Source organism: Anas acuta, chromosome 4, assembly GCF_963932015.1.
Source record: "Anas acuta chromosome 4, bAnaAcu1.1, whole genome shotgun sequence".
Lineage (NCBI taxonomy): Eukaryota > Metazoa > Chordata > Aves > Anseriformes > Anatidae > Anas > Anas acuta.
This window is the reverse complement of record NC_088982.1, coordinates 17,585,654-17,605,752: the sequence shown is the minus strand read 5'-3', so window position 1 is coordinate 17,605,752 and position 20,099 is coordinate 17,585,654. Positions and strand designations below refer to the sequence as shown.

Genomic DNA, 20,099 nt, shown 5'->3' with positions numbered 1-20,099 from the left:
ATAAAAATAAAATAATAATAAAAAAAAAATAAAATACTGTAATTTTCTTTTTAAATAGCTTCTAACCTCCTCTTTTTTTATGCTTATGCTTTTTCTTAATCCGACTTCTGTTTTAAGTTCATGTTTTATTTCCTCCCTTCAGCTCTTCCTAACAAAAAGAATGAGAAAACCACAGTGATTTACTTTAATCTTTAGCCTATTAAATCTCTGACTTGAAGGTCAAATTTAAGCAGAGGCAAATCTATGCTTCTTTAATAAACATTAATTCTACAAATAAAATGTGATTGAAACTAAATTGTAACAGAATTTCATTTTAGAATTTCTTTCTTCTTCATCTGGTAAATATTGGTTGAAGGGAGGATAATGAGAATCTGAAGTTACTTGTTCCCCAGAGTACAGGCATCGTTTTCATATGGCTTTGTTAGAATGTTACAAGAAGATACCTGGTAAAAATAGTAAAACTATGATTTTATAGCAGGAAAAGAAAAAGTCAGCAAAGAGTAACAGAATGTATTAGCAATATGGCAATACGAAAGCAATAAGCTTTCAGTTTAAATGAGAGAAGGAACCCTTGTTTGCACTAATTAAATATCAAAAAAGGTGACAATGCCAAACTTAACTTTATAAATCAGTATTTTATTCCTTTCTAGAACAGTTAAATGGGAATTTTGAGTTTTAAAAATGATTGGATGCAATTATGAAGCCTGTAATACTTGTTAAAACAGACCACAAACTTCCAATCTATAGTTCTAAAAATAAAGACGTTAAAGCAATAATACTTTAAAAAACAAACAAACAACAACAACAACAACAAAAACTCCAAACCTCCATCTTACAGATAGCATAGAGGAAAAAGGACTACAGAAAAGTTCAGAGGATTTGAAAAGCTTTTACACGTTGCCCATATGATTATATAGGAATGCATTTCCCAAGAAAGAGGAAGGAAGCTGAAACAAAGTTTGTGAAGTTGCAACCTATATAAACTAAGATGAAAAATGTTCTTGGCCTAACAATTCAATTCTTTAAGTTAAAGACACAAGTGAGAATCTATTAAACCAATGTTGAATACATATGGAAAAAGGTGCTGAAAACTAGAAATAACAATGCTACAAGAAATGGAACAAAAGAAGGAAAGATTTGTGCCTTTTTTTTTCTCTCTATTCAGCTATTTTTTGCTCTTTTAATCTAATAATTCTTGTCTTATGAATGAATTTCTGGAAAAAAATAATACATCTGTTACTTAAAAAATAATTTCTCCAGACTCTCTGAAACAAAAAACCTAGAGAATCAACTGGTATATTAATGGGCAGATCATAGGCACCTGCTTCCTAATTAGTTAAGATTTCTTTTCAGCTGCACCTGGGCTGTGTTGTAGCTTGCATGGTTTTGTTCTTATGTCTTCAGAAAGCCTGGATCTTTCTGTAGGAGAAATGTGGCATCAGTAGTGCAGTGTGGTGTCTTGAAGCAGAAAATTGGAAAATATTGTCAAAATGGAAGGGAAAGAATCCATTGTGGTTAGTGGTAAGTTTACCAGTCTGTAGCTGGTGAGTAGATTGGATAGAGGGGTTATTGATGGATACAGGTAGTGGTGAGTTGACTGGAGGTGAAAGAAGCTTGAATTTTCACTACCTAAGGAAGGGACAAGACTAAGTTTCTCAAATCTAGTTGCTGAGTTAACGTGCGTTAGGTGGGTGTGGGAAAGACTAGATTCCTGTGGGAAAGAAAATAAGTGTCACCTGCCAAAGAAAAGGTGTGTTGCATATGGTTCAGCCAGTTAGGCTGCAGTACTTAGTATGGGATCCCTCTAGCACCACAAGCTCTGAGGAAGGACAGGATTGGCAATATTTTTCTCTTCAGTGCTAGGTTTTGGACTCCTGAAGTAACTTCAGATTCAGCTTAGCATACCTATTTAAATAACCATTTAAATGATTATTGTGATGCTTTTATTTTGTGTGAAGTTCAGAGGTGTCCTGGTGGATGCAATGACAACTGAGTTTATCTCAGAAACCTTCCCTGGTGTCAAAGTAAAGTGGATGCTGAAGGGAAACATAAGCCTCAGGACACCAAGCTTGGAAAGAAATATTCTCACAAATTTAATCTAGGGAAGTAAGTTAGGTATAGAGAATGTTTGGGGAGAAGAAAGCAAAACTAGCAAATAAAAAGAAAGGCTGCACAGCGTATTGATGGTGGAGCTGCAAGAGGAGGAGGAGAAATAACTTAAGGTATTGCAGGAGGGAGAGAAGCACTAGAAACATTCTGAGAATTTCTGTCGACGTGACTTTTATGGGGAAGCTTTTTTATTGTTTACCATCTCTGGAGGGGAAAATTTAGTCTAATGATATTTACAAATCTATATATGATGTTTCAATGTGGTAAAATGTCAGATATTATGTATAATCTTAGGCTGCTCTAATTAAATTTAAATCTGCTTAAAAGTGATTTAACTGGAGTGAAGCAAGCCTTCTGCAATATTTGAATATCTGTTTAAAATGGCTGTGTTCTACATAATCTGTTTATAGTTTAAGTAGAAATTTGTGTTTTGAAGTTGCCATTTCAGTGGAGACATTATCTGGAATTGTGTATTCTCTTGTTGTAACTAGCAAGAAAAACCTAGATGAACTGAAGATGATGCTTAAGAAGTGTTTTAAATGCCTGTCCTGTCCTTACAAACACCATGGGTGTTAATGTGACTGGTCAGTTAGGAAAGTCACTATACACTGGATTTGAACAATTTCTTGTCTGTTAGTGTTCACATACTTTATGGTAAAACTGCTTCAATCCTCTATACAAAACTGGATGTAGCCAAGGAACAAATTCTTAGAGATCTTATATCTTGTCTAATGAAGAAGTAAAACTTCTTAAACTCCTTTTGCCAGTACTATCAGATCAAACGGCTAATATTCCCCCCACCTACCTTTCATTTCCTTATTCTCAGCAAAAAAAAAATGTACAAAGTTGACTGTCAAGAGTATACCAAATTGTTGGCAGTGGATCTGAGATGGAGACCATCTGACTGAAAGAAACAGTCACACTATTCCCAACTTTGAATTTTTAACTATATATGAAAGTCTTTTCTAGTGGAAAAAGTATACTTTGTGAAGAACAAAAAAAAAAAAAAGGCTTTTTTTTTAATTTATATATGGAAGGGAAAAAAGGAAAAAAAATAAAAATCCCCAACATTGTCATCAGTCTATTATGTCATATGCTATTTATTTTGTACAGAGTCTTAAAACCCTTCAAAAAGGTCTTGCTATAGCGGTAAGGTGCATCTAGCTGTCTGAAAATCTGCAGAGATGTTGCATGTTCATGGCAAAAAGTAAAAATAATTGCAGCGTGTTATGGACTATGCTGAATTCTATAGCATTTAACAGCTCAGGCTTGATTGTTAATTCACAGTAGGTTGTTGATTTTGAGTAAGTTTCGCTCCTCTTTCACAAAATAAAAGCCTCAAAAGTGCTTATTTTAATTTTCAAGTAAAATGGACTTTAAGATTAGACATGCTTCTTTTTTTTTTTAAAGACTTCTTTGATATTCTAGATATGCAGAGAATAATAGAAAAAAAAAAGTATTCCAAAGTAATTCCAAACTAATAATCTCTCAGAATTTCAAAATTCACATCATGTGCTATCAATAAAAGGTGTTGTAGTTCTGTAATTTTGTGCTCAGGTGTGCAACTCTTCTCTCATTCTCCTTCACAGTTAATGATTTCTGTGTAATTATTTTGTGTAATTATTTTGTTTGACTAAAATCCCCAAATTATCAGTGAGGAAAGTAATGTGCAGCATCAGAACTTAATGTTAATTTTGGAGCTACATAGTGTCCTTAGGAAAAATTGAACAGTTACCCTGCTACATAATACTTAGAAAAATATAGATATTCTGTCAGAAATTGGAAGGATGAATATCCACTGGTAGACTTGTACATGAAGGTAATGACGCATGTAGATGGGAAGGAAAAATGGTGTGCTTTTTTCTGATCTCCCTCTCTTCCCATGGCTAAGCTGGTATCAGAGATACAGCTGTGTCTCGCTTCTGAATAAACCCATTTAATCTTCCTGGATGTCCACAGAGGGCTAAGAATAATCTTGCACTTTAGATATGACTTTTTTTTTTTGTCAAATATTCACAGTCCATCAAATACACACAAATCCATCAGTCATTAAAAATTAACGTCTACAGAAGCAGTATGGTATTTTAAACTTTAAGAATGTGGAAATAATTGAAGGAATAGTTGAAATAAGTAGTTACAGTTGCAGAGATCTTAAAACTTACTGATATTTATTTTATCATTTAATGCATAGTTATAGACTGGATTACGGTGAACAAAAAAAAAAAAAGAGTCCTACAAAGATTTTGAGTTCTATAGAAATCATTCAGAATCTATAATGTGATGATGATTTTTTTCTCTGAAAAAATGACTTTTTTTTTTTTTTCAGAATAATTATTACACAAATTTGCTTCTGGTGAGATATATTGCCTTAAGGGTATATGGCTGAGGCCCTCCTATTGAGTCACAAGATTCAGAAAAGACCTCTTTGCTTTCTAAACTCCTCCTCAAAAAGGAGCTTAGGTGTAGCTGGAACCAGTCCCAGTCCACAGTTTATTTCTAAAGGATTATGCCTATTGCCGCTTACCAAATCTTGGCAGGGAGCTCAAACATGCAAACAATGTTCACTGAGACAGTTTTGCAAAGATGTGTAATTTATTAAGGCAACAGATATAACAGATTTGGAATTGCCATTGGTAAATCTACTTACTGCAATGACTCACCTGGAGTTAACAGTTCAGTGCTTTAGTTATCTATGTTTTTCTGGGTAACATCCGACAGAGTCGAAGACAATAGTCTTATCAACAGACGTTCCTGCTTGAGAAGGAGAGAAGTCCAGACCCTTTGACCCATCTGATAACTGGGGTTCTTGTTCTCAAAATAGAGGTTTCTGAACACCCTATTTATACTTCTGGCAGGACTCAGTCATTTATTGTGCACTGATAGGCCGTGTTGAGAGCCAAACACATTGTTTGGTCAAAAAGAAAAGGGGAGTGGGGGATGACAGGGGAGACAGGTTGCTTTCCTGGCTTTACTTGAAACAACATAGGGCTGTGAGGCTTATGCCTCACCCCAGATATCCACCATTTTCTGTGGTAGACAGGCCTATTGTCCACCCCCCCTAACATCTGTTCCATACTTTGACCAGATGAGCAAGATGTGCATGTTAATCAACTCACATTGCTGCTCAAGCTCTTCTCAGCAGTTCTTTAAGTCTCTAATGGTCACTCAGTATTTTGACACCGACAAGCCTGGCAATATTCCACAAGGTGTGGATTGTTTTCCAAACTTTGATAATATACTCTGTGTAAAGAGTAACCTCTCTGTATACTTTCACAGTTTTACCTTTTTGTCTATATTTTCTTACTCTTTGACTACTACAGCAACACAAATTTCCAGGCTTCCTTGAAAATTGGCATGCTTTAGTCATTTGGAATCAAAATGTAACTTAATGAAACCTTATGTTTCCTCCAAGCTGTGATTAAAAAAAAGGAAGAGTGTGAGAAGAAAGTTTTTGTATGAAACTTTTTTTTTTTTTTTTGAAGAATCTGCTGCAAACTTCAGTTAGATAGAGTCCATAATACCTCCTTCATATAATTTTGTCCTATGACTTTTGTCATATATATTTATCACTCCCAATTGTAAGGCCTGATGGAAGAATTGACTTATTTTCTGACTCTTTATCTTCTCCCAGAGTGACAAGTTTGTGTAGTTTTGTAGACAATAAGAAGACAGCTATTTTCCATCACGACAACTCTTGCTCTGTTTAAAGAGTGGAGGTCGTTGCTGAACTTACTTACTCTCAGCATGACCATAGAATATATACTATTATTGTGGGCAATGTGAAGTTACAGAGATGTTTTTGTTTGTTCTTTCCTCAATCAAGGAAGTCTGCTTTGCTACTGAATTTGAAAAGGAGAGAATAGCAAACTGATGAACAGCATGATAAAGAATAATAATAATAATAATAATAAAGAAGTTGTATTTTGTTGATTCTCTTTTTGAGAGAGCAAAGACATCATATATTTTGAAAATATAGTACAAAAACTATTTCTCTCCATGCAGTATATAGACTACCTAGATTCCCACATAAGACCAGGAGAATCCAGACTTTTTTTGTTACTACCTAAGAATGCAATTTCTTTAATGTAGAGAACAACGTATATTTTTATTCTACTTTCCTCTTCATAATGTACATTTTTCTGTATGAAACAGGTGGGATTTTTTTTTTAATTTCTTCCAGCTTTCTTGCAACTCTAATTATTGCAGCTATAACTATACTTTGGTCTTCTTTAGAACATCAGAAATGTATAGTTGGAGACAGTGTCAAGAAAACCATATAGGACTCCTTTTTTTCATTTCAGTGCTGATGGACTGTGCTCATACAGATAACTGTTCTTCAGAACCTTCCATGCTCACAGTTGCTTATTATTATACACATCAGTATATGTTTTCCCTATGCTAGATTAACCAAATAGTTTACACTATGGGTTCTCAGTGCCTAAGTTTCCATTATTAAAATATAAGCCAATTACTTTTTATACTGCCTTTGACATGGAAACCTCATAATTTTTCATTCTTTCATATTTCACATATTTTAATACAGTTCCCACATATCTTTCCCCTGTTATTCTCCTTAAGTACAGCCCTTTCTCACAGATCTTAGTTTCTAAGTTTATTAGTTTTCTAAGCAGTGCTGCTGGTTAGATATTTATTTCCTTTTTTTCCTTTTTTTTTTTTTTTTCCTGCCCTTAAATGCATGATCTGCTTTTGCAGGATTTCTGTTGACACTGCATTCAAAGTGTGAAGTATAAGTTTTTATAAAAGATCTGTAGGTGAAACACTAAAGATTGGAAGTAACAGATTTTAATAACATCTTTCTCTAAAAAAAAAAAAAAAAAGGCAATATTAAACATTTGATTCATATGTATAAAAATAAAAACATGTTAGAAGACTAAGATTCAATATCCCATTATCAAAGCTAAAAAATCTGAGGAAAAAGTCATCCCAAATAATAGCAATATGCTCACCAAGTTAATAAGGAAATGGTTAGCTTTTAATTTATTTTAATAATTATTCTCTCATAGGTATTTGAAAAAAAAAAAAAAAGAATATTGTTCAATATATCATAAAGGCATGTACTTACAATTCATTACATTTTTTTCCAGGAAATTATTTAGTTACTGATTATCCCAGTGACTGTACGCTTTTCTCACTGTATATATACCTAAGCTCCTCTGTCACTCATATATAAGCCCTCCTTTCTGAACCCAAGCAAAGCTACAAAAATTACTCTCTCTGCAGAATGTAATGCTCAAAATTCTGTAAAATGTGATCTACAGTGGATTCATCTTCAAAATATAGTTTAAAAAAGTTTTATAATAACTTACTTTAGCTGCTTTTTATGTATGTCATTTAAGATGATTTATATCCGAGGAGATCTTTTATCTGTTGCCTATATTATGCTGTATGATCTAAAATGCATAGAGTAAACATGTTCCGACTACCAGAATCAGTGACAAACTTGAGCTTCTCAGTAACTTTTTTTTTTTTTTCTGTCAGCTGAAGAGCTAGGGAGAGACTGCTATGGATAAGGGTCCTATCTGTCCTCTGTTTCTGTGTTTTTTATGTGCTAGTTTTATTCCTTCTCTGACCATATGCTAAACAAATTCTGTTCAGTAACCTGTAGAAAACTACCTTGACATAGAAAATGATTTTTCCCCCTTTATGTTGATAGTTAAATAAGTTTACCATGCAATCAGGCAAGTAACAGGCCTAATAAAAGGGAACACACAGGGTCACAAGGTGAGAGGAGGAGGAGGAATGGAATTACCCTTTCTGCAGCAGTGAACCATTTAATCAGCTCTCTTTGCAATGCAAATAGACTCCAATTAGAGTATTGAATTTGGATGTCAAATTTGTCATGACAACTAAACTAGGCAGGCTTATAGCTACATGTATATAGTGTATTTTCATTCAATCTTATTTTTGACATGGCATATCTAGTGCTGTCTATAAGGACAGAGTCTTTTGTATTTCAAAAATTGCTTAAGCCCTATATATATATATATATATGGAATTATGAATTATATATTATAATATGGAATTATATTCATATATATATATATATATATATATATATTCCTAATTCCAAGGGAAAAGATCAGAGTAGAAAGATAAACCAAAGTGGGAACTGTCTATCTACTCACTGTTCTCTTTCATAAGGAGTTTGAAGCTGGTAGAGGAGACCACCAATATGCATATTTGGTGGCAACATAAAATTAAGAAGCACAAGGAAGCAATTAAAAACAAAGAGCGTAGACTGAGATTACAAAGTCTCATTACTGAGTCTGATATTACCAGACTGCAAGCATTATCTGTCTTTTTCCATAAGTGCATACTGGTTTTCACAGGAAACTAATTTGTCTTTTCTGCTTTTTCAAATTATTTTTTTAAGAATCTCAGAAATAACTTTTTGAACTTTTCTGTACTAGCAACATGACAGAAAAAAGCTAGTAGGAATTTCAAATAAATGCTTTTTACTGCTTTCTTATATTTTTATATAAGAATAGAATGTTTAAAATCATAAAATCATAAAACGTTGATTCCATTACATGATACATAATGGAATGTTATAAATATGCTCACATTATAAAGAGTTCCCACACAGTGGTGAATGAGATTTTTTGCTTCACTTCAATAGATTTAGCACAGGTAATAAATTTGCAGAGAGAGAAAATTGCAAAGAAAAGAATTTACAACAGATGAACCTAAAAATATAACCAAAGTTGCATGTCAGCAGTTCAGGGCTTACCTAGGTTATGCAGGTTATTTCTTCTGCTTCCTTATATCAAGTTATGCCAAATGTAGACTGCTCAAGTATAGCTCTTTGCTTTGGATGTGCATTATTATTATATTTAACAGTAGGATGAGTGTATCAAATTTGTGTCAATAGTTCTTAAATTTCTAATTGACTACAACCTCTCAATGATACGCTCATTTCTTTTTCAGGGTAATCAATTGCAAGATTAGTAAAGGAAATTTCAATGTTTTTTTTTGTTTGTTTGTTTTCCTCCAAGTTTCTCACCCACCCTATTGTGCACACATAATTAATACAAATGGTTGTTGAATAGAAAGCAGTCCTGGTTTTGGTTTTAACTTTGCTTTGATTAAAGAGTATGGGGGGGTATTGTAGGTATTAACATCAACAGTTCATCTCACTTCCAAACAATTCTCTGTGAGCGGCCTTTATAATGGTAAAAGCAGTTGTGAAGGAACATAAAGATTATGTTATTGATGCTTCCCCAGTGTTCTAGTCCCAAACGCTGTATATCTTGGGAACCTCAAAAGTGATTTCTCTGCTTTTTAACTTGTCTGGAGGAATTTTTTTCTTTTTGTTCTTTGTCTTGGAGATTTATTTTTTTTAATCTGAAAAATTGTCATTTAGCAAGGATCTCCACATCATAACCATCTAATTAATGCACAAAGAAATAGAATTTTGTTTTAAACTTTTTACTACCGACTTAACACAGAAATCTTCATAACCAGTTTCAAAGGCTTCGTTAGTCATCAAGCACACTGAGTGCTTAATTTCAGAAGTGTGTGAAAACAAATTAAAATTTGAGATGTTTTACTTGACAAAGTTCCACGTGAAACTGGTGGCTCTGTAGTTTTCCATGTTTTGTCACTTTTTCCATTTCTTAAAAAAGCAAAAAAAAAAAAAAAAAAAAAAAGCACAATTTATTGCTGATGATGTATCTCTGATTCCCAAACCAACGTGTTTCCAGTGGGAAGGATGTTCATTTGAAAAAAATATCTAGAAGAAGCAATTGCACTATGAACTTGTTACAAACTACTTATTTGCACAAAGCCCACCCTATGTAACTGCCAGGACTGTAAGTCCACCATCAATTTCTGACAAGTATTGTAATCACTATAATGAAACGTAAGTTTTAGGTATATATTATTCCTTAGAATGATGTATGTACGATCTGTTACCAGTGTTGGAAACTAAGCTTGCTCACTAGGGGGTTACAAACTGCCAAGAAATTATTTCTTTAAAACTGTGCTTAGAAGTCTTTGTTCTGACAGTTCTTTCTTTTTAATGAGCACAGAAGATTCTAGGGAAAAGCCAACAGTTTCAAACACTGCCTTTTGAGTCTCCAAGTGCTCTCCACAGTCTAGGTCATAAAGAAATAACGTATTTCATGTTCAGAGAAAATGTCTAGAATGTTTTTTTTTGTTTGTTTGTTTTTTGTTTGTTTGTTTGTTTTGTTTTCCCTTAAAAGTCATAGGCATTGCAGACAGTGCAAACACACAATAGCTAACATGAGTATTTATAACACAACTTTTCTTGCAAACTGATGTAATGTCTATGAAAATAATTTTGTATGTATTCCCCACTTTACTGGATATTTTAATTCCTGCTTTGAAGATGCCCTACACAATGTTTTCAAAGCTACCCTTTAGGAAGACACATCTTTTGCATAATGCTTGGGTAGCAAGTCTTATGTGACCTCTGCTATGGTCTGCTTTTGTAATCCTTTCTGTTTTCGTCTGCTTTCTACAATGCTTTTTGTCTACATACATATCTCACCATGACTAAGCTTTACAGGCATATGTCTGGTAAAGTTAGAAGTAGGTGACATTGACCTCCGCAGCTGTGCTGCTGAAGATTTTTACTGTGGACTCTGTTATTTTGGGGGCAGGAGGGAGGGAAGAAAAAAAAAAAAAAAGTGTTGTTTCACCTAGGAAGTAATCTGTGGCTGGGATTGCCTGCTCTGGCAAAACTGAAGATTTGGAGCTGGCTGTCTGTGACTTGGTTAGCAGCACTTTGTCAGCACTGCTGCATGAGCAAAACTGATCAAGTCAAGCATCTAATTGTAAGTTCTGGACTGAAAACCATATCTATGTTGTTCTTTCCCTCTGCTTGCCTAAACATAGATTTATTATTATTATTTTCCCTCAGTTGTCCCTGTAAAATTTACCTCTCACTGCCATTAATGTTCCAGAGATCAAACACTGAGAATGTGAACTAGATGAAATGTCATCTTTTAATACACTCTCCTATTTAAACTACTACTTTTACTGGTGATGAATGGCAGAAGTCAAGACTCCAGTGAAAATGGGATCCTTCCGCAGAGTAAACATATTCAACATTTCTGCAAAGCTAAATTTTGATGATGTCCTGTGGCTAGTTGTTTTTTTCTGACAGTACAAAAATGAGGCAGCCTTTGAGGAAACTACTGAGAAGTAAATGGTACTTGCTATGAGGTTAACCTTAGGCTTATTCAGAACTACTGTAACTCATATGTGTCAGGGCAGGGGGCCACCAAGCCTGACGTGTGGATCATTTAGTGTTTTCTTATGGGTGAAATGTCTCCCCTGATACAGCAAAATCTGGAAATACAGGAAAATAATTTATGTTGCACCTTGAATACCTCTCTGAAACCTCACTGGCAGACATCTGAAAGTCATTAATTGTCATGAAGGTTAAAGGAGGGTTATTGGATTCTGATGTATAGAACTGCAAGAGTAGTTCATTTGTCGCTCCAGGCAAGGTCCTTGTACATATTTTGTGTTACTGTGTACAAGGGGAAGCAAGAAGAAAATAATCACTCCTGAGCAGAAATTTGACAAGGAAGTGCTGTCGTACTGAGCTGGAATAGTTATTTTTTGGTGCTTTAGAACCAGCTAAATCAATTTGGCTGCTTGACCTGGGAAAGATCTTGAGCAACAGAAATAGAAGAGTATTTGGGTTCTTCACCACTAGGTTGGGATTGCTGTTCCGGCTAGAGTATTATTTGAAATTTTAGTTCAAAGGAAAAAATATCCTTCAGCTTTCACATTAAGAATTAAGGTTATGTAATTTATTCTTCAGATAAGCCAAAGATTGATTTGATAATGTATTTTGATAATTTGGGTTGCAAAATGAATATTTTAATGTATTGATTTATCAAGTAATGTGACATTTGTGACATGAAATACTCAATTTTGATTAGTTTGTAATGATTTTTATAGTAGCTTTTTTAATGTTGATGCTCATTTATTAATTCTCAGAAAATGCATTAAGACAAACTGATTTATTACTGCTGCTTGCACAATAGTTTAGTAACTTTAAGAATTTAACACAGTAAATTGAGGTCAATTAGAATTTTCTTCAAAAGGTTCAATTGGATTGTGTTTGGATTGGATTGTTTTAACAAGAAAATAACAGTGAAAGAACAACACCTCCCTTTAGCCTCTTTTCTCTTGTAAATAAGACATTTTAATTTAACTGATGTTAAGGATATAGTAAAATGAGATATAATCCTGAGCAAAATTTCTGTAGTGTTGTATGCAAAAATCTTGGACTTGAATCAAAGAGTTGAGAAGATTTCTCTATCATCATCTAAAATCTTAGCCTCCATACAGCTGTGATTTGAGTTCAATGACCTTTTTTATGTCTCTGTGCAACTGTTTTATCGACTCATTCAAAGTATTCAAGAGATTAGTGGGGTATAATTTTTTACGTCACAGAAATATCCTAGTTTAACCTTATTCAGAGATGATTGTCTGACCTCCTTACTACTTTACACAGTCCACAAAATTTCTCTTGTAAGTCTTGCTTGCTTTATCTTTGGGCTTAATGACTCTACAACAGTAAGAACTCCTGAAGGCAAAGGATTTTACTTGTCTTAATTTTTAACCTCACTAATTCATATTTTTTGCAGGTAAGTAACCAGTCTTTCTGAAAATGTTTGGATACTTAGCTATAACATTTTCCACTCTCCCTTTACTTTCCTATACTGTAGTTTCTATTATACTTTAATATTTTCTCCCTGGTGGTGAGCTCTGTTAGCTAACGGAAGCATATTTATGAGTGTGTTATGAGTCACTGTCAAGTTCATGCATAGTTGATGGTCTACGTTTTTTTGGAATGTTGCAAACAGAGTAATACCTCAGACATAACTCATTTTACAAATATTCAGCTGTCTAAATCATGGTATATAATGATTATTAATGATAACACAGAGAGTAAAATCAAGGTGTTTCCCTTATCATAACCCATTTTTTTTTCCTGATGTTTGAGTTGTTTCAGATTGTGTTTACTTACTGGAACTTGCTTCTGAATGGGATGCATCACCCTCTGATATGTTTGGTTTTCTCCTTTCTCATCTGTTTTTTGTCATCCATTTTCATGTGCTATGCTATGATGAGCATTAGTATTATGGGATGTCATAGTCTGTGTTTGTATGGTGACAAGACTTGTGCAGCATGACATATTAAAAATGTGGTGCCTGCAAATAATGTTTGACCTTAAAACTGGAAACTACAGTTAGAAAAAATAATGGGAGAGAGAGGGGCACAACTATGCTTTACTTTTAATAATGATTTTTTTTTTCTGATTTTTCTTTTTATAAGAGTTAGATTAGGTTCTGCCAGTTCATGCTTTCCAGTTTGCACAATGACAACTATATGAAAACCTGTAAATATATATATATATATTCTTATTATTCTGCAATTTAAAAGCATGTAGCCACATCTGATTTTGTTCATGCATTTGATCACCAAACACACACACACACATGCAAATAACCAGACTAGTTGAAATGCAAACATAAAATTCCTGTCAATACTATAGGGTTTAGAGAAGATTTAGTACTCTATACATTTTCTACCTATTCTTGCTATCTTGCCGTTTTATTCTCTTCTGTGAATTTCTCTTGACTTTGGATCTGTTTCTGTTTTTTGTTTGTTTGTTTTTTTAATGATTCCCCTAAAATGTCCTATTCTGTTTTCCATTCTCTTGATATAACACTCCCCATTTATGAGTGCTTAATTTACTAATAAAAGTATTCATTCCTTCTCTAATCTATGTATTATTAGCTGTGATCATGCATAAAATATTTTTTCTTGAGTTTTTAGTGGCCACTTTCTTAGTCTCATATTTCATTTATCTGATTATTTGAAGTTCATTTACAGGACTGTTTGTTGGTTTTTTTTTTGTTGTTGTTGTTTTGTGTGTTTTGTTTTTTTTTTCTCTTTCAAGGGAAAAGGTTTAATTTATGTCTTCTACATACTGAAAATATGAGTTGTTGTATTGCCATCAATCTAAAGAGTACCTACTGCATCCAAATCAGCTGTAGGAGCAGTAAATTTTGCAAAGTGATATTCCTTGGTTGTTTACTGTTAAATGGTCCTTTTAATATCACTCTTTAAAAACTAATAATATATATATTTTTTTTTACCTTATGTAATGAAAGTTTATTTTCTAATTATTGGGGAAAAAAAAAAACTTAAATACTCTAACGTTACTCTCTAAAGGATGGCAGCTTTCCATTAGTATCTGTAGCTATAATACATATATTAGTATCAGTCTGAGGGAAGATTAGATGGGGGACTATGAATCTTGCACTGACTGATGCCTGCCTGTTTTTCCTTAGCTTAATGGACGTTAAATGTCGTTTGTGATTTATTTTTTTTTTCTTTCACCTGCTCAGAACTTGGAGGAAAATACCAAGAATATGCAAAAATATCACCAGGCCTTAATGAGCTATTGTATATTTTAATGATTTGTAAAAAGGTAGGGAAAAAATAACAATTAATAGTTCTAGCAAAACCACCTGCAATATAATATATATCTAAAAATCAGAGCCAACACAAGACTAAGATCGATACAGATATTTACTGATTAATAGAACACACAAAACAAACAAACAAAACAGGTCCCCTTGAAGTGCTACCTCTCTTCTTTTTAAAATGTCTTAATTATTGATCCTAATAGATTTGCTTTTTTTGTTTCCTTTTATCATAAGGGAAACACCTTCCATTTTTGGAATCTGAGACAAAGCATTCATGTCTTCCTCTTGTGTTAGTTCACAAATACCTGCTGTTTAGTAATGTGAAAAAGTTTCTATTTGCCCTTCACAAGTCAATGAGCTGTAAACGCTGAAGTAATTGAGCCACCCACATTCTGGTCTACAGATGATATGAGTGATGTATTTTATTAGCATTTAATTAAGTTGCAAATGTTATGCTAAACTGAATTTCTGGCATAAATTGAATAACTGGATTAAACAACACTCTTGTTTAAAAGCAATAAATTTAAAGATTGTTGAGTAATCTGGAAAAATTCGCTCTTCAGCTCTCTTGAAGCTATTAACCTATATTCTGGTGCTTCAAAAAATACTAATAAAAAATCTTTATCCCTCAACAAATGCTGAAATTTGTGGCTTACGCAATATTAATTTCACACCTTCCTAGTTTAGGTTAATGGCATTTGATTATAACAATGAAGATTAAATGGATCTCATTCACTCTGTAGTAGTAAAGAGATAATATTCACTTGGAACAACAGCAAATGACTAAAATTTAAATTTGAGATTATTGCAATGAGATTCAAGAAGGTGTAATACTTTCAGGTTATTAAATAGTTGATTCTATTTCAGTTTGGGGAACACTGAAGGATTTGCCTTATTCCTATTTTCTTATTTGGATACATGCCTTGGGAAGTCTAGCAGTACAAGAGCTATTTTATATGACTATTTTATATAACTTTGTTTAAGAATGCCATGGCCAACTTGAAAGAGTATTCTAAAGGACAATGGGAGGCTGAAGGGCTCCAGCCTCACACTGTGTTGTTAGGCATGTAATGAAGAAATATGTGTTAGAAATGGCTCAATCTTCAAAATAGGATTAAATAAAAAAAAATAGGATTCATTAAAAGAATAGAAGTAAGCAAATAGCGCTGGGTGCACCGGGAGTCTCCGCTCCACCAGGACGCACACCAGTTATATCAAATAGCTGATTTTTATGCTCCTAGACTAATACATATTCATTACTACTTCTAAAAAAAAAAAAAAAAAAAAAAAAAAAAAAAAAAAAACAGGTTATTATAATTAGCTTCCGGGGTCCAGTCCCTCCTGATGGAGCATGCGCATCAGTCTCCGGTGGTCCATCTGGGGGTCTCTAGGGGTCTTTCATGCTGAAGGCTCGTAGTCTTCCTCTCCAAGTTTTTTTCTCGTCCTTCCCCTTTGTACTCCTTTGGCCCCATATCAAGTTTATAGAACATCCCCTTCAGGTCTTGTCTCCCAGCCATCCTTCAGCTTCTTTTTTTCTTCTTCTTAATCTCTTGGCCACCAGAGGCTTGCATAGTATCCCATAACAGTCACTAGTTGTTATCAGTTGTTCTGAAACCCCCAGACATCAAAGACTTCATACAAACACAAATAGCTTTCTTATTGACACTTCACGAGTAATTAAAACATTCTTCACCAGCCATTCACAGGGACAGTCACACCTATAGCAGTGTTAAATTAATCTCGAAGAAGACAGAAAAAAAAAAGGCTGTAACTGTTAGAAATAGAAGTCAGAATAGAATAGAATAACAAAAGCAAACAGGTTCATAAATTTGAAAAAAAAGGCTGTAACTGTTAGAAATAGAAGTCAGAATAGAATAGAATAACAAAAGCAAACAGGTTCATAAATTTGAGGAGTATTTTCTGAGGACGTGATAAATTGACTAGAATGAGGGGGAGACTGGGACATACTGCATCTGTGGTTCAAGAATTAAATTGCCAGTGCAGGGCCCAGAGGCAGACAGGACTGTTCTTTATGGACACGAATTGTTAAAACATTCCTAACGTATGGAAAAATGCAAGTTTTCTGGCTGAAGAACAGGGAAGAGTCAAAAGACGATGAGTGTGTGCATGTGTTTCCATCTAGACTTTTTTCTTGTGTAAGAATAGGAACCAAAACAAAACCAAAGTGTTTGCTTTGGGGAAGCAAACAACTTCAACTGCCTTCTTGCAGCTTTCCTAAACTGAAAACCTGTACTTGGTTTACCTTACTTTCTGTAAGTAAAAACCTTACTTTCTGTAAGTATTATTTCTAAAATGTTAAATATTTGTGGACTTTTTTTTTTTTATCAGGATGAAGCCTTACTGAGTTTTTTTTTTTCTGTTCGGTTCTGTTCTATAGAAAGTGAATAGCTACAGAGTCAATACTCTATTTGAAATTGGCTCTGAAAATGAGGAAATTACAATTTCTCGTACTTAAGTGGTTCTAATTGTAGTGTTCAATTTCATGGTGAATTCTCTGGATAACTGGAGCAATTTTTTCATCAGAGTATTCATGAGTTGTACAGTCACATGACTGGTATTAATGAGGACTACTAGATAGCCTGTACATGTGCAAAGGTCTAGTACTTTAAAGTGCTTTCTCTTTACTTATTCTAAAATGAAATCCCATTTAAACCAGTCTGATTGTTCAGACCTGAATGCTTAGCACTTCTGAGAACTAGCTCCTTAATGCTGCTTGTATTTGGTGAAGAAAATTTTGAGTAACTCCAAATACTTTTTAGAAATGAAGTTTGAAAACACAGTAGTGTGCAAATCTACATGGTAGATTTCTACTAGGGGGATATGAAGTGTGTTTTTTTGTTTGTTTGTTTGTTTTTCTTTTTTTTTTTGTTTTCTCCAGTAAAGCTTTTGTAATTATTGTGTGCTTTCAGGCTCCCATCACAAGATTGCTGATTGTGCTTGGGAGTAGATCTAAAATTCCAGATTGCACTGTGGCAACCCAGTCACTGGTTTTAAATAAATACCAATATGTGAAAAAAGCACAATAAATGCTGGCAGAAGCTATGTTAATTTATTTTCAGCTTAGTTACATATTTGAGATTACCTCTTTCTAAGGAATCCAGGATCTAACTGAAATCTGTTCATTTTCTGAAAAGTTAAAATACAATAGGGGGGTGGTGTGAGGAAAAACACGTGCTTTTTTTCTCAGAACTTTCTAGAGCAGGCCAGCTCTGATATTAAGGAGCAATCATAATCTGATTCAACATCTGTTGAGGAGAAAGGAGAGATGCAAGACAGTTTAATGGACCCAGGGTTGGGTTGGAACAAGATGGCAATTATGGCTCCAGACTCATTCATCCTGATTTGATTAGTGTGGTTTTGTTGTTTGTGTTTAAAACTGGATGGTTATCAATTAATAACTACATTTATATCTGCTAGCTTCAAAAGGATTGTTGAAAAGCTATCAGAGAGTAATAGTTGTTAAGCTCTATTGTCATATAATTATGAAGGCCATTGCAAACTGAAAAACATTTTACTTTCTGAACAAATTTCTATAAGATTATATTTGCTGTTCTTGTGTGAGCAGTTGTTACAACTATTGCTAACTGTAGCTAGTTGTTAATATTTTGTTTAGTTCAGTAGCCTGAAAATATGGGAATTCACGAAAATATTATTTACCTTAAATTCTATGTCCTATTATACATCATCTTGACTGCTTACTGCAGTAAGAGGTTTTCTCACTGTACAAAAAGATTTTTTTCTAGAAATGGCCATAAAGCTGAATATCACATGTAAACTCTCCTTCTTGGTGGTGCTAGATCATATTTTCAAGACAAATCAAGATAGAACATACCATGAAGCAACCAGTAAGTATTTAGAAACAAAATTGGCATCTGAACTTTAAAACCTAATATTTTCTTAGGTAGTTTGGTAACACTTTTTTCTATATACTCAGTCCCATTTTTTAAGTTGCTTTAAGGCTCAGAAGGAAAAGTATGTTAGCACTCAATCTTTTCAAGGAATTGTTATTTATGTGTTGATAGCAAGCTTTTTAGCACACCCCAGAGCTAGTGCTAAAAAGGTTTCAATATATTCAAACAGGCAGGGAACTTTGAAAATTACAAAATCCATTTTAACTATTGTGTTATAAAATGGGAATTATTACAACCAGTTACAACCAGCAATTTCTGTGCTTATTATTCTTTTCAAAGACTCAGGAATGTGACCTCAGCAAAACAGAAGAGAGGAGGAATATTTGGGAAATGCATTAGATGGAGGTCTTAAGTACCTGTTATTATTGCTGCTAAACAAAAGGGACAGAGTTCCATAAAAGGGATACAACACTGAGTACTAAAGTCTGCTCATCTACACAGAAATGGTTCTGAGTCATCTGGAGTAGTTTGATAAGTAAGAGATGTCACAAGATTTAGATCTTGTAGTATTGGAATAGGAATAAAGGAAGGGATGGGAGGAAAACATCAAAGCAACAGATGTCATTCTGCAAGTATACACTTTTCTAGTACTTTCAGTAAAGGGCAAAAAGAGATGGGCAGCTGTCACAGTTGTTTTGGATCTCCATATTTTAAGTTCCAAGAGAACTTAAGTGTTGGTGTATTCATGTGAAGTGACATCCAAGTTTATATTATTGATGAAAACCTAATCATGAAATACTTTTGAGGGAAGTATCTTGAAATCCACTCCATTAGTTAAAGAAAATGTTTATTTTACTTATACTTTTCTCTAGTGCTATCTTCTTTCGTGGCTCTAGAGTATATTTTTTTGTCTTATAAAGACCTTTCTACTTCAGCAACCTGTTTTCCATAGGCAAGCCAATCTGTCTTTTAATCTGCTCCACCAGGAACAGTTACAGAACTGCCAGAAGTGACAGCAGTTCTTTTAACTGTGGTTCTCAAATTATGTACTGTTTACCCTATACAGCTTCACAAAGTAGAAAACTCAATAAGGATAGGGGTTTGTTGAAATACTTCATCTAGTATGTGTTTACCTTCACACAACCATGTAGGAAAATGATATCTAGGTTACCTTTACAGATTACCATAAAATGCTATGTTGAAATTTGAGTGACCATAACTTACAAATTTCTCTATATGGAAATGTATTCTTCTCCTAACAGTGTCATCATTCTTATGCTTTTTATTGACTGTAACAAGGCTCTTAAGAACATGCAATCAGACACAGTCAATAAGCTCTGCTTGAAGGTTTGCTGCTACGCAGTGGCAGAAAGCTGATTTATTTAGCTAAACTGTAAGTGCCACATGTGGCTGGATGTTTTTCTTGCATGGAAAACATAGAATTTGCACTGGGCCAGATGGTAAGTCATCAACCAGGTGCACCTGTATAGAGTACTTGAGGGAAGAAGCACTTTCTCCTTTGTATAGCTCATTAAATTGCTATTTTATGCAGGAGATGAAACTGCTGGGAGTAAACTGCTAAGTTTCTACCAAAAAAAAAAAAAAAAAAAAAAGGAAG

The 20,099-nt window shown here is 33.9% G+C and overlaps 1 protein-coding gene across 10 annotated transcripts in view; it reads left to right on the top strand.

The window, feature by feature from the left end:
- KCNIP4 (potassium voltage-gated channel interacting protein 4) overlaps positions 1 to 20,099 on the top strand; it is a 431,453-nt gene that overhangs the window by 267,706 nt on the left and 143,648 nt on the right. Inside the window, exon 1 of one of the 10 annotated variants that reach the window (XM_068680023.1) lies at positions 10,805 to 10,928. The exons of the other annotated variants lie outside the window; for them this stretch is intronic. The gene's annotated coding sequence lies outside the window, so the exon portion shown is untranslated. Of the gene's footprint in view, positions 1 to 10,804; positions 10,929 to 20,099 lie in introns of those variants that run through there. 10 annotated transcript variants of the gene reach the window in all.